Genomic DNA, 15,534 nt, shown 5'->3' with positions numbered 1-15,534 from the left:
TCCATAAAATTATCAATGGGAAAACTGACTCTGAATTATTGGTTTTTGGTCTTAATTTTCGCGTACCTTCTCACCTTATTCGTAGTCATACGTTACTATTTTTTTTCTAACATATGTAACATCCTGATTATCAATTATATAACGTTATTTATGCTTCAGGCGGGCATCATTGTATAATAGTTTTTCTTCAGGTGTTGATAGCTTTGACTCTGTGGAAATCATTTTACAAACAAGTCTCTGTAAATGTGTTATTTTTTGTTGTTGTTCTTGTTTCTTATATACTTTGTTACATTATTTCAGTGTAAAATGGACATAGACCTGATACATTTATAAATAAGTAAATACTACTTTGAAATCCATGCCAAAAAAAGCCATAAAAATAAAGCAATCTTGTTAGAAGTTCCACTACGAGGGTTGCACGAAAAGTTACTGCAAACTACTACTAAGTGGCGTTAGTGCTCCACTATTATAAAATTCAGAACAGACCTTTCTATGTTTAAATTATCTTTGTTTAACCTATTCGTTTATTTTTCATGGTATTCTGAAGTAGTTTATATGAGAAAGGACAATTTCTCGTGAACATTTTCAGGCAATGATTTTTCAAGTGTAATATCAAAACAATACACCAAGCGACTTCATTTGACTTTTAGGAAATGAAATGAAATCTTTGAGTTTTACGTCCCACGGTTATGCCGGTTAGGCTAAAAGAGATGGTGATGATGAGTAATGAATGAAATAGTGGAAATGAAGAAAGTGGGAGGAAACGGGAGTACCCCGAGGAAACCCACGCACACGGTGCTTGTCCACAAGGTTTACTTGGCTGGGATCGAACCCGGGACCCCAAACCTCAGAGGTGAACGCTCTACCACTAAGCCACCGTGCCCCCCCCCCCATTTGGCTTTTAGGGATGAGGTACCACGAAATAGGACTGCATGGTCGCACAATTGGTTTTCCGAATTCCAGCGTGGTCGCACATTTCTCAGTGATGGATTTTATGAAAGTCGTCTAACCATCACGTCTGTTGTTGACTGTTTGTACGATGATTGAGACATATCGTGAGATACAGGGATCCTTAAACACTGATATGAAGGGAATACATACGATTTTGCACGGTCACCTGAACCAATGTTGGATGAGTTGAGTTGATTCTGAGTTTAATGTTCCTTTCAGCATCGAGGCTATATTGAGACGTGGACCTACTGATTAACGTGGAATCCGAACCACATGAGCTCCCGCCGGGAATCGAACGCAGGTTTCCCACACCCAAGTCGCGCACGCTAACCGCTTACCCACGAAGGAGCTCTTTCAAGATTTTGGATCGAACACAACTTGACTGAAGCTCAAAAATAAGCTTGTGTCAACTGGTGTAGCGAAGCTCAAAAAATTCAACCGAGGTGAGTCAAATTTAATGTACTACATCGTTACAGGAAGCAAAGCTTGGATCAATACGTACAAACTCTAAACGAAACAGCAATCTACTGTTTGGGTATTTTAAAGTGAGCTGAAACCAACAAATATTGTTTATTCGAGGAGTGCTGACACTCTAATGATTGTTTGTTTCTTCGGTTATGCCGGATATGTGACAACCATAGTTTTAGAAGGTCGAAAGAAAAGGTAGAAGGTAAATGTTGAATGGTACACTACAATTTGTTTGCCACAGGTCATCAATGAATTGCGTAAATCGTAGCATCATTCTTCACACTACAACGCCAGTTCTAACTCAGTAAACCAAACATGTTTATCCAGTAAAAATGTCGAATTAATGACTCACTGTCCGTACTCAACCGATTTATCATCTAATGACATCTTTTAGCTCTTAAAAATGAAATATAAGATGCGTGGTGAATAATATATGTCGCCTAACATGTCTGTTGACGAATTCCGAACAGTGGTTTCTTAGGTAGCAACGTCAGAGTGAGAAAAAAAATCAAAATTTCATAATATGCAAAATTGTATCGATCTTAAAGGGTGAATACTTTGAAAAATATAAAGCCATTTCTAGAATTTCACATGCCCATTTTAATATGGATTGCAGAAAATTTTCCAGAAAACCTCTTTATAAAAAGGAAAATCTCTCTGCAGAAAACAAACAAAACTGCTTTCTCTGTATAAGCAAAAAGTTTGTGGTAACAATCTACTCTTCTCAAATGCAGCATACACTGTGAAATGTAGCTTGACTGTATTAATTTATCGGCCTCACTTTATTTCAAGCAATTCAATATTCACATTTATTCTTTCAAATACCTATTTAAGTAAGCGTTTTACGTGTCCTGTCTGTATCACAAATTACTACCACCACACGAGACAATGTAAATGATTGGCTTTGTAGTCTTTTCTCCAAGTATACGTTCTAACTCCTTTAATGATCAACATATGTGATCCTGGGTTCGATTTCTAGTAAGGGTACATAATTTTAGATGCTTATCTGTATTGTAAGGCAACTAGGAAACTACCTGAAGTAAGAAGTAGTGAATTATGAGAAAGGAAGCCAGAAATAATGCAGGTGTAATTCGATGCGCTGACCACGTATCTCCCAAGTGGAAATAAATCTTTTATAGTTATTACTACGGTATTAGAAGTGCACCTAATATAAAGTTTTACATAACCTAATTTAATACGTTTTGTATGCAATCCCATATACTCTGTACTAGTGTTGCTTCAGTGTTTGGGATCTAAGACTTAGGTAAACTACTGTTGTTGATGTAACTCGTGAAATTCCTCGTCTCGTCTCGAATTTAGAAAAGGTACTTTTCATCTCGTTTCCGAGACGATACATTTTTTATCTTGTGGGCAACTCTATTGTGTACACTTTTTTAGTGAATTCTGTGTAACATTGTTCATATATCTTTTGAGAACAGATTCAACTTTTAGCATTACAAACTTTCCTAATCTATATGTTTTAAACCCATTCAAAATAATGAATTTTAAAGATATTTTAGACTTCCATGTAGCAAGTTGCTGCTTCTATCTAATTACCTTAGGTTCATGGTTCGCACATCATTATCTTTCGAATGAATCTGACTTCTAAATAACAATATATATGCCTCCCCGGATGAGAAATTCGGGTATTTTCTGGGAATTTTCAAGAAAATCAAAATCCGGTAACCTATCTAGATCCAGGAGTGTATTCCACAAACAGCACCTCAAAAAATATTCACATTCACAAAATTTTCGGAAAGGCTTTTTTTTTAATTTTTTATTTTTTTATTTTTTAGTATGGTTGCATCTGTCGGGACCCCAAGGTCATGTACCGACACGAAATCCCGAAAAACTCTTCGTGGCTTAGGCTACATATCCGCCAAGTTTTATTAATTTACGGGGACTAGATATGAATATATAGAAGGTTTTCGAACCAAAGTCATAGTAAATATGATTTTTGAGAACGAGGAAAGAGAGTGCGAAAGAGTATGTATTCCTATGTATATGATAGCCCAAAGTGTAATAAGGGTTGCATTACACACACCTGTAATTAAGTAGGTATAAATATCAGTTGAATGGCATCTTTCTGGCAAGGATTTTACGAAGGTTAATGAGTCAACTTCATACTAATTTCTTTGCTTATTTCAACACCTTTATCAGCGATGAAAAGGAAAGCACGAAATAAAAGTATATTACGAGTAATTCAAAACACCAGTCCGCTGCTGATACAGTGATACTCGTTTTATTTTCCCAACTCAGAAACAACTAAATACTACTCTACTAATAATAAATATTCATCCGCAACTTTAGTAGGACATTTAAAAAATAGTTGTAGAGACGAAACCAAGGTTTCCCACATAGGGATGCGCACGAAACAAGATTTGTGGCTGTCTCGTCTCGAAAATGTGCTGTAAAAGTGATGTCTCGACTCGAAAAATGTATATTTCTCTATTGGAAGAGCCGTGTCTCGACTCGAATTTTGTCAGGAAAATCCTGTCTCGACTCGTCTCGTGCGCATCCCTATTCCCACAGGCAGATCATTTATCAATACCTGCGGAATAAACTACGCAATTTGAATGGGGTTTTGGTGCAAACAATCCATGTGAAATTCAATTTGGGGATTTGTTCAATAATTATAGAAAATTATGAGAAATTTTTACCTTCGAGTGTACTTTTAGCCTAGTTTACTATAGACAGCTTATGGAATTTGTTTTGCCCCTCATGGTATAAGTTTTATAGAAACATGTCGTATATTGGGGTCATTTTCGGCCTCAAGGTGGTTCTAGCAATTATATGAATATATCACGTCTTGCAAAGAAAACTTTGCAACTAACTGGGATCTGTTTGTGTATGCATTTTATATAAATTCACACACAAATAAAATATAAGTAAAGTTGTTAGTTGATATTTTTTATATAAACACCAGTCTACAGAAGTTTACCTGCACTGAAAATGACGAATAACATTAAAAATAGAATATTTAATCTGGTATCATTTCAAAAATGTCAAAAATTAATTTACTACTAATGGTCATGTAACCTTGAATATGTTACTTAATTACAGAAAGTGTTCAAGAAAGAATATTTGGAGGATGAGAAGCCTATGCAAACTTTAGAATCGTTCTTTGTATCAAAAATTGGCGAGGGGGTCAAAAAAGACCACAGACACCAAAGAAGGGTTATATGATGACATGCGTCACGACATTTGAATTTTAAGATTACAATGTACTTCACATTTGTGCAGTGAGAAACAAATGAATGTGATATTTGTTACCATAACATGGTAACTAAACAATAAATATTAAACACAACCAAACAATTTACAGATATTCAAAATTGTATTTAAAGGAGCAGTTTGAGTTGAAAACAAATTAGGTGCAATAGAAAGAGTAACAAACAATAAGAGACCCGTTTTTTTTAAATCTTGATAGGCCGTCTTGTTCAGCTTCTATAGGCATTTGTTTTTGATGAATTGCAAATGCTGACGTCACTCGTGGGCTACGCGAGGAACTCAATGTGAGTCAGCAACCAGACCCTTGTACGCAGCTGATAAACCTTTAATAGTGGATTTAATAGATTGTGTTTTGGGTTCGTTAGCAGTCTTGCTTTGTGTTGAATTCTTGAGGGACGTTTTTGTTAGTTCTTTTCCTACAGCATTAGTACAAAAAAGAGTAGAGAGCAGTAATTACGTAGTGTTGCACGAAGCAATGTTTCTTCCAGACATGTTTTTTGGTGATGGCACTGTCTCCCGAAGCTCCGAGAGTGCCCCTTGGAAGATACCAAAATAATACGTCTATAAAATAATGTAATAGTATTGTGTGAAAATAATGTGCCCCTCCGAATACTAAGTGTGTCCCCCTGGAACATTTTTTCTGAAAGAAACACTGGTGCGAAGTAGAAAACACGTGTTAGAACAGCGCGTGCTATGTCTGTGAATTGAGGTAGAAATGCCTAACACGTGCTGTTTTCAGTTGTAATTTTCGTGAGATTAAAGTATTAAAGTATCTTTTTCTTTTACGTTTCCAAGTTGTGAGAAATCACCAGATCGATATAAATTATGGCCCAAGAGATCGATTTGGAAAACTTTTGTGCCAAATGAAAATACTCGTTGTTTGTTCCAAACATCTTGAAGAGTCCGACTTCGAGCAGTCATGTTTACTGAAAGAAAAGCTAATGCCAGGAGAATTATTTACATGCAAACTGAGAAAGAATGCTGTTCCAGGTATATTATAGAAAGGTTTAGAATCCGAGTCATTGAATAAGCGCCAATCTATGTTCAGTTACCAACGTAAAAATATCGTACACGACACAATTGACAGTTATAGTTGAGACGAGATATTACAGGGTAATAGAAACGGTGTCACTCATGATTGTGACGGTACTGCTTTAGAAATAAATGTTAATACAACTGCTATACAATGTGAATTGCGGAGTGAAATATACCGGCTCGTAGAAGGAATCAGTGACGATGACAATGTTCCTCAGGACATTGATTTCGTTTATTTCTTCTGCATCATGTGACAATTATGGGACGAGTGATGAGAGTTGTTCCGCGGAGAACGATGCGAATGAAACAAATTTAACCGGTAAAGTATTTTTCGTATTCTGACGAACTTTACAGATGTTATTTTATTTTTGTCACATATGTCGCGCTCCTGTACATACCTTGAAGCACAAAATTATAGGGTCAGCGTTAAAAATTGCAACAAACGTGAAAATGAACATACTTATATTTGGGAATCGAAAGCATGATTAAAGAAACAGTACTATGGTGTAGCAATCTCGTCCGCCATCTATTTACATGGTGTTGGTTTCGAAATTTTCGTTTCTTTTATGAAACGCTGAACTTATACTTTGTAGGATAAAAACTACGTTTTATACTATAAAAAAAACTTTTGTGCAGCCCACCATCACATATTATCATTTCCCACATGCAGATGATATTTCTAAGTCCTTCAATCAGTTCTGGGAAAGGAAATCGCACTTTAGAACGTGCCACCGCACCTCTCACAAACGAAATGCTTGGCACTGTGTATGGAAACCTGCTCTCGCTGTTTGACCACATATGGCGTCATCACAAGATCTTTTTTATTCTGTTACTCGCTAACAACTGAATGTATCGCAATAAAACAAACACCATTCCTTTTATAATTTTCAACTCATCAAATCGAAATAATTTGTAAAAAATGCATTTCTAAGTCGAACTGCTGCTTTAAATAGTAGTTTGCACAAATAATAATAACGAACGCTCAGATTAGCTACCAACACAATATTCGCATGTTACATTCGAGAAGAGCATTTCATTGGTACAAAAAGCGGATTTCCCGATTACGAAGCAAATTCAGTAATGGTCGCTTATTCGTCTCCGCTTGATCATTGTATAGTTCGAAAAACTAAGAACCGAATACAATAAATAACCTTTAAATGTTAAAGCAATAACATACATATTTATTTAATTGAGAAAAGTATTATCTCAAGTAACCATTGGTTTGAAATGCGTTCAGGGTTAGGAGGGTTAAAGGATAGGTCTCCCACTTTATACATAGGGTAGGTACAGAACTTTTTGGTACTGATACAGCATTATGAGACAATTGGAAAGATACTCTAATTAGAAAGTAGCAAATTCAGTCTAGAAAGCCAAAAATAAACGTGATGCAAGAGTATGTCGTCAGTAGACATCGGATTTTTATGCATGTAAAATTCATGAAATGTGCATGTATTAATAACTATGCTCTAAAATATGCACTTAATATGCACTAACAGTGGAGTAAAAGAGAGCATTTTCAAACATGCCGCATAGTTGTGAAAAAGTTTTGTAGGTGAAATAAAACATCAAAAGTGCACTCTACTTTCAGAGACTTCTCTTTAAAATTTATTTTTATGACAGCACAATTTATATACTCCTATTTTTTTAAAAAAAGATACACAAATTATGAGAGTAAGATAAACAGAGTGATATGAGAACACGATCTTTAGTTTTTCTTCACATTTGTATTGTAGAGTGTATTCACTTTACACGAAATAATATGAGTCTCACTTTTCTACACGTTTCCTCTATACCAGCGTTTCCCAACCGGTGTGCCGCGGCACACTGGTGTGCCGCGAATGGGCCGCTGGTGTGCCGCGAGGAAATCGAAACAAAATTATTAATTCTATAGCAACCAAATTGCAAGACATAGGGGAAAAAATATATTTTTGTATTTCACATTACTATGAATTTCTACCATGAAAAAAAAGTACTGTAATTGTAATATATTATTCTACATCTTTTACTGTGTAGCAGACAGTATTTCGGCTCGTACACATTTCCACGGTTAGCTGCTATGTTACGCTTCAATTGCGAGTCATACGAACACCGAGAAATGGAAGCACTTGTACGGTACGCGTCAAATGAACGTTCGTAGAACACTCATTCGCACGTGAATGACAGAGCAGCACTTTGTTCAATACCTGTGTTTTGACTTCAATGCATCGCAAGCTGTGTGATTGCAATAATATGCACCGGTTTTGGTTAAAAAAGCAAAGTTAAAATTACAAGACATTTGTTTGTTCGTTCGTTGTTTAGTGATCTTCGTTCTTAGTGAAAGGTTGGATAGTTTTCGAAAAAGAAAGTGTATTTTTAAAAATCTGAGTCCTTTATTTCATTGCAATTGTTTTTTTTATTTTAAAATTAGAATAAAAAAGCATAATGAATTAGCATGTGAGAAAGTCAGTGATCGAGCTTTCATCTTTGTGAGAAGGAGATCAATAGTCACAGAAAAAAATACCATGGTATTTTATATTTGCAGATAATAATAGGGGCTAATAATAATAATAATAATAATAATAATAATAATAATAATAATAATAATAATAATATCTATAAGTGTGCCGCGAGAATTCAAGTTACACCCGTAGTGTGCTGCAAGTTGAAAAAGGTTGGGAAACGCTGCTCTATACAAAAGAAAAAAAATTTTCGTTTTTAAGGATTTACTCCTTCCCGTAAATTGCCTTACAGTATATCACAAGTTGCTTCTCTTTATTTATTGGTGTCAGTTTCTGACATTTGTAGCAAATCAAGCTGAAATTTAACCCTTGAAGGTATTTTTCCACGGCTTCAGTTGTTTTGTAGTTAGAATTTCCGGCAATAACACCTGTCAATTTATTTTTCCACAGAGCACCTGAATTCACCAGGAACTGACTGGAGTTCATGTCGAACTCCATCAAAAATGAAATAAAATTTTTTGAGTTTTACGTTCCACGGTTATGCTGGTTAGGCTAAAGGAGACGGTATTGATGAGAGATGAATGAAATGGTGGAATGAAGAAAGTGGGAGGAAACGGAAGAACCCCGAGAAAACCCACGCACGCGGTGTTTGTCCACCACAAAGTTCACTTGGCGGAAGCGAACTCCATCAACTAGAGCTAAGCATTCACTGAGCAGCATTCCTCACGTCTCTTGTTTCTGAATTGATCGACACGATATTACAATGTCTTTGTCATTCTCAGATTTCTCTTAACATCTTGGCAATTGTAAGTCTCTTTGCTCTGCTGATCAGTCGCTAACAATATTGGTCCTCCATAAACTTCCATCCTCCCATGCAAAAAGCCGTTCTGTTGCATAGACATGTAAATGCGTTGAAAATTCAAGTTAAAATTGGATTTATTATAAGAACTTCTAGAATATGCTGAATATGCTCTTAAGCACTAATATATGATCTAAACTTTGAAATATGCAGTTATATGCACTATAAAACTTCAAATTCGAGCTGTATTATTGTTGTTAGAAACCCTATCAAGTTTAACACAGATGCACATAAACGAACAAAATATGCATTTGCATAAAAATTCGATGTCTAGTCATCAGCACAAATCATTCAATTAAAACACCATCTAGTCGGCCTAATTTTTAATGGTCTATAATGCTGGTAAGTCTATTACCTTCATTCTTCGACTTTCTTTTCCCGAAAAAAAAAAGAAAACAAGCACAATCTAGACTTTATGTGTTAGAATAACTCGAACATGCAATGCATATAGTTTTAATATCCATTGCGTCTCTCATAAGAAAAAAAGGACCACTATCACTTGTACATCACATGAAGGAATTTGTATAGCGTGATATTTCATCAATACTAAAACTGGAAGATGTTGTGGATTTCTATCACTTCCAGTTTTAAGAGAGACAGATTCGAGTGGAGGTGGAATATATTATTAGGATAATTGATTACAGAAAACCGCTTCTCGCTATATATTACCGTTTCTAGTCTATAGCGATCAACTTTAATCCCGGAAGTGGTTGATTTCTGCCATTTCTTGTTTGAATAGAAAGTTAAGACAAAAGACGGTACCTATTCTTACAATGCTAAATGGATTCCACAACAAATGCTTCTCGCTTTTGCTAATGTAGATCAATATTGAAATAAGAAATTTTAGTGGATTTATATCATTTTCGGTTGTAGCAGAGTTTAGGATGGAGATGATGTGTACTCTTGGAATGTTTAATCGATTGCAGGAAACCGGTTATCTCTTGTCTATTATCGTTTTGCCCTATAGTGATTAACATTAAACAAGGAATTGATTGATTTCTACCACTACCGGTGGATGGATCACTTCCATTGACGAACTCCTAACTTTTGATCCTCTACACCAAAATTGATGGTGATCCATGAAGTAGCTAGCTCTTAGGATTTTTTTTTTTGTCTTCTGGACGGATACACACGGGCAGACAAATTAAATAAAAGGTAACCAAGAAAGTTCTGTCGCTTTTTCTGGAGGTCTTGCTCAATTTGCCCTCAAACCGTGAGTTGAATGCAAATGGAGATAAGGCGAAGGTCAGTTGTTGGTGTGGGTATATACAACATACTATCTGGTTGAGACAGTTCAATTACCGTGAACTTGCGTAAGGACAGAATGAACATGAGAACTTCACTGAGCGTCATAAGGACGTGTATGCCGTACGAGTTCAAACTGGAGTCACACGCCATTGCAGCAGGGCTGAAGATAGGACAGGCCTTTGGTGAGTGTGCCGTGACTACGTGGACAGTGCAACGGTGGTTTAACAAGTTTAAGGATGGTGACGAAACACTCGAGGACGCACCACATGCAGGAAGACAAACATATGTACAAAATGAAGATTTTTAGGCAGTAATTAAGGCGAACAGTAGCCAGACATGTGAGGAACTGGGACTACAATTTAATGTGAGTGGAGAAACCATTAGACAGCATCTCCATCAACTTAGGAAGCACTACAAGTTGGGTCAATGGATTCCACATGATTTGACTCCGGGCCAGAAGGCAACGCGAGCACACACTTGTGTTTCTTTGCTGTCTCGTCTGAGGAAGAAACCATTTCTGGACAGGATGTTGACAGGGCGCCGTCACCATTGGTTAGCATCCCATGAACCTATTCCAAAACAGTTGAAACGAGCACTGCACATGAAGAAGGTCCTCCTGTGTGTTTGGTGGACTGTTCTCGACACCGTGCATTGGGAACTGCTACCAACTGGTCAGAGCATCAATGCAATTGTGTACTGTCAGCAGTTGAGGCGTGTCGAAGAAAAACTCAAAACTCTGGAGCCACCACTTCTGTATCGGAAAGGGGTCCTCCTGTTACAGAATAACGCTAAGCCCCACGTGGCTAGGATAACCCGGGACACCATTATACGCCTTGGATGGGAAACACTATAGAATCCGCCATACCCCTCGGACATTGCACCGTCCGATTATCACCTATTCCATTCCCTGGACAATCACCTTAGAAGACGCCAGTTCAAATCCTTTGTAGAGGTGCAAAATGCACTTGATACCTTCTTCTCTTCACAGTCCACCAAGTTCTATCGCGATGAAATTCATGGTCTTCCAGAACGTTGGCAGAAGGTCGTCGATGCTAATGGGCTCTATTTTTGATGTTCTAGGTACGTCTTGGGTGACATATCGATGTCCGAAGGTGGTGGGTGACATAGCGGCAGAACTTTCTTGATTACCTTTATATATACAGATGTTTTTTTGATAAACTTCATAAAAAAGTATTTGGTAGATGACGCTTATAGGGTTCCTCAAAAGTTATGAACATTTCTGATTTTTGTTACGAAGGTTATACAAATCTTAGTTATATTGAAGTTCTAAGAGTAAACCCTCTTAATGCTTCATTTGAAAGCACAACGTTTTCATAGTCAAAGACCTGAAAATCGAAGACTTGCCATGCTTGTTTAAACCGCTATTAGTGGTTCATAACGGAGTTTTAGATACAGACCCTAATTGAAAGGTCATTCTACGCTCAAAAACATTAACAACAAACCAATGAAGACATTTTAGGAACAACGGGTGAAAAAACGGTAATTATTACATGTAATTAAAAGGAACAATGTATTTGCTGGGAAGGAACTATATATATTATATATTATTATATATATATTAAATGATATGATAGAAGAAAAACTGTTTCGTTAATACGAGAAGTTTAACTTAAGACTATATGGTGTATGGGAACTTCTCAGGTTAAAGCAAGTGACTACCAGCAATAGAGAATACTTATGATGAAGTGAAGGGAAAGGAACTTTTGGAAGAAATCGACCAGAAGGCGTCTTCCTATTTAATAGTATTGTCGGTATGTTTAGTTTAAAGATAAAATAAATTAATCACTTATATTGCTGCCACGCATACATCATTTCCTTGAATTCTACTTTGAAAGTTTAGTAGAAGTTACTCATTAAGAGCATAAAAATGTACTCAAGTTACTCACTAATAACATGAAAAAGTAGTGGAAGCTACTAACAGCATGGAATAAAAATGTTTATTTGTTTATTGAAGATTAGCGTCCCTTTCGAGCAATGAGGCTATATGAGGCGTGAACCTAAAGTTTAAGGTGGGATCTAAACCACGCGTTCAAACTTCAATGCTCTCCCACCTGGAAATAACCCGGGACCTGACTACTAAAGGCTCACGTCCTACTCATATACTAGCGGGGAGAGCTAATGTTATGTAAGGTAGTGGAAGTTACTTAGTAAGAGCATGAAAAAGTAATGGAAGTTACTCACTGAAATAAGCATAAGTTGCTAAACGTAATCATTTTTATTTTCTTCTGAGTACGTGTCCCATTAATTCAAATCTATTTGTACCATCTATAAAAATAATTGTTATTGTACGAAACGACACTTTTAATCAACATTAAGAGTGTTAGATGTTGAGGAAAGCGCTTCGTTATAAACTTGACTTCACCACATTAGTAACTGAATACACTTACTACACATCAGTTGACAGCAGCAGTGGGAGAAGTTAAGAATATTGCATACTGAATTTCATTATCCATGTGGGACTTTCGACTAAATGAGGCAAGAGGACGACGTGTGTTCCGAGAACTCATCCACAGAGGACATTGTTCCTATAAGAGAAACTCATTGTCGAGAAAAACTGACCATGAAAACATATTTCTTTAGATAAATACTTAAAAGCTACTTTCTGTGGAAAAGAACGCATTAGAAGTGGTAATAATTTCAAATTATTGTCTCAGATGCAGTGCCTTTACTATTTGTGAAATACACTTATTTAACTATGTTCCATGTATTTTTAATGTATATATTTTTAAACCATGACAATAAATTGGTATTGCCACAATAGTTAATGCCTTTCCCTCACGGAATTAAGAAAACTCGTCTCTTATGATCATTTGTTTCTCGACATGCACCATGACTAGAATAAACAGGAGACAGTGTTATGTTTTCAGATTGTGAGCATTATTGCGAGTCGGATACTAGATTCTAGATTTCCAACAGATGGATGTAAATCTCATGCACAAAGCTAAATGCATATTTAACCTCTATACAAATCTATACCGTGTCTATTCGAAATTAGTTCTGGAACATTCTTAGTACTTGGCTTGGGTCGGGATTTCATCATGTCATTTTCATTAAAATGTGCATCATAAGGGAACAGAGAAATTTCAAAATTTGTCAAAAAATAGAGTATATCACAAATCCTTCATGTTCAGCAAATGAAACTTGGTATATAAATATGTTTGTAGCAAATTCTTTTGACAATGATATCTCAGAAACCACAAGCTCTAGTAAGATGCCGTTTTTTCTAATCAATTGCAAATTTTGTGTAAATTGTTCAGTTCTAATTGAATATTTTAAAAATGACCGTTGTTTCTTTATTACATTTTTAGGGGTACACTGGAAATATTGAAATTGTAAAAAGCATCATATCCTAAGAGTTATATATTCCAACCCACAGATTTGTATAGGGGTTAGTGTATCTCTCTGGCGTTCGTTTCATGGCCAAATGATCACGAAAAACGAAGGATAACCACTTCTCCAGGTTAAGATGAATCTTTATTGTTTGGAGTGTTTTGTCCAATGAACCAAATACCACTGACACTATAATTAATTGTGCGTGTAATGTATTTGATTATTACATGCTGCATGCACGAAGAAAGAAAACACTAATCATATATGAATTAAAAACTACAACTGGAAGTAGGCTCAAATCTTGCAAATGGTGCCAGATATTGAAAAAATAATCGCGAAAAATCTCTCCTTTATGATACCCTTTGCGATTTTTATCAGGACATCCTTCAGTTGTCTGTAAAAGGACATGCATAGATGTGAGAAATGACAAGGAGATTCACGCTCATATGTGAATGCTGCGCTGTGTAGAAAGCGCAGGTTCAGCTAGTTAAAAAATAATTAGATAGGTACCCCAGCGTTTTCGAGAATTCCGCTTCTATAGGGAGGAAGAGGGAAAAATCAATATTTCAATGTCATATTTTGTATTCATAAAATGGAAAAAATAAGGAAACAAATGAACCATTTAAAATCAGTTTCTGGAACAGTTAGAGGTTGTGTCAAGTTGGGCTCTTGTTATGTCATTATACTCGGAGATGCATATCTAAAGGGGAAAAGTATTTAAATTTTTCTCAGAGTAAACTACCTCTTGAAATTAAAATAGCTTGGGTATTACTTATAATTTTAACGGCAGACCATGCAGCAAGCGAAAAGTGTGTCTATGTAGGAAATAATAAATAATAAACTTCGAGGTCAAAGTGGTAACGGGCACGAATTAACATGACTATTCCAGTCTGTATTCCCGTATTCGCTTGCTGAGTCTAAAAGAAAAAAAAAGTTAACGTACGCCACGGATTCAAAACTGACAGGAATATGGTGACTGAGTGATACAGCAGTTAGCTCTGGTGCAAGGGGTCCCTGGTTCGATCCCAGGCCCTGTGTGGTGGAAAATATCGTATCAATAGGTTTTCTCGAATTACTTCGTTTCTTCCCACATTGTAATTGTCCTAATTCTGTCATAATCATTCACTTTCATCTGTCTATTTTAGCCGTATCCGAACAGGTATAATTGGAAGATGTTAAAGACTTATTTTCTTTTCAAAACCAGAGCCTATCAACTAAGGCTAAAATGTAAACTATTCACCTACAAAAACTGGATTCAATATCAAATTTAGGCATTCGTAAGTTACATACAAAAAAACCAAATCCCCAGATACAAGCTGATACTGGGCTTGCGTGTATCACGTATTTTATGAACAACTTGTAAAAAGTATAAAAAATACCATATCATATTTCCTGTAATAATTACATTTAATTAAAATTTACTATAACTGTGATAATTCACAGTTTCACTGAAGAAGATTTACACGCAAAATTTATCCGAGTCCTGAATACGATTAATGATTTTCTTTTATTTTTAGAGATTAACCAGAAAGGAAAAAAAAATCTTTGTTACATGCGAAATTTGAACACGAAATGCATGTCTGAAAATATACCGGTACGAAATATGCATTTCTTAACATTACCAGAAAATACCCGAAAATCGACTTGATAATATCAAGATCAACTTTACCTGATTAAAAGAAAAATTACTTACGATTTCCTTGAGGAAAACTAAAAACAAGGTATTTTAAATTATGTTATATTAAAATTTTGTGTTCGAGAAAGTACCATTCTACATACTTCTCACCAATTAATTTTTTTCTGCGGTGACCAGTTCAAACTATTTCACTGAGAGAGAATATGCACACTGTATAAACAACTAAGCTATCTTCCAAATTTATTAACCTTTAAATGCTGTATTTGCGGAAGTATTTGAACAGTATTTCTTGAAACAATTCCGTAGCTCAACGACTA

The 15,534-nt window shown here is 35.9% G+C and overlaps 1 protein-coding gene across 6 annotated transcripts in view; it reads right to left on the bottom strand.

Annotated features, from left to right (window-relative positions):
- The window catches only part of LOC145662985 (uncharacterized), a 193,133-nt gene that overhangs the window by 80,607 nt on the left and 96,992 nt on the right, over positions 1–15,534 (bottom strand). The window lies entirely within an intron of this gene.

This window comes from Thermobia domestica, chromosome 10 (genome assembly GCF_964235325.1).
Source record: "Thermobia domestica chromosome 10, izTheDome1.hap1.1, whole genome shotgun sequence".
NCBI classification, from domain to species: domain Eukaryota; kingdom Metazoa; phylum Arthropoda; class Insecta; order Zygentoma; family Lepismatidae; genus Thermobia; species Thermobia domestica.
The sequence above is the reverse complement of the archived record's forward strand: the minus strand, read 5'-3'. Positions and strand labels throughout refer to the sequence as shown.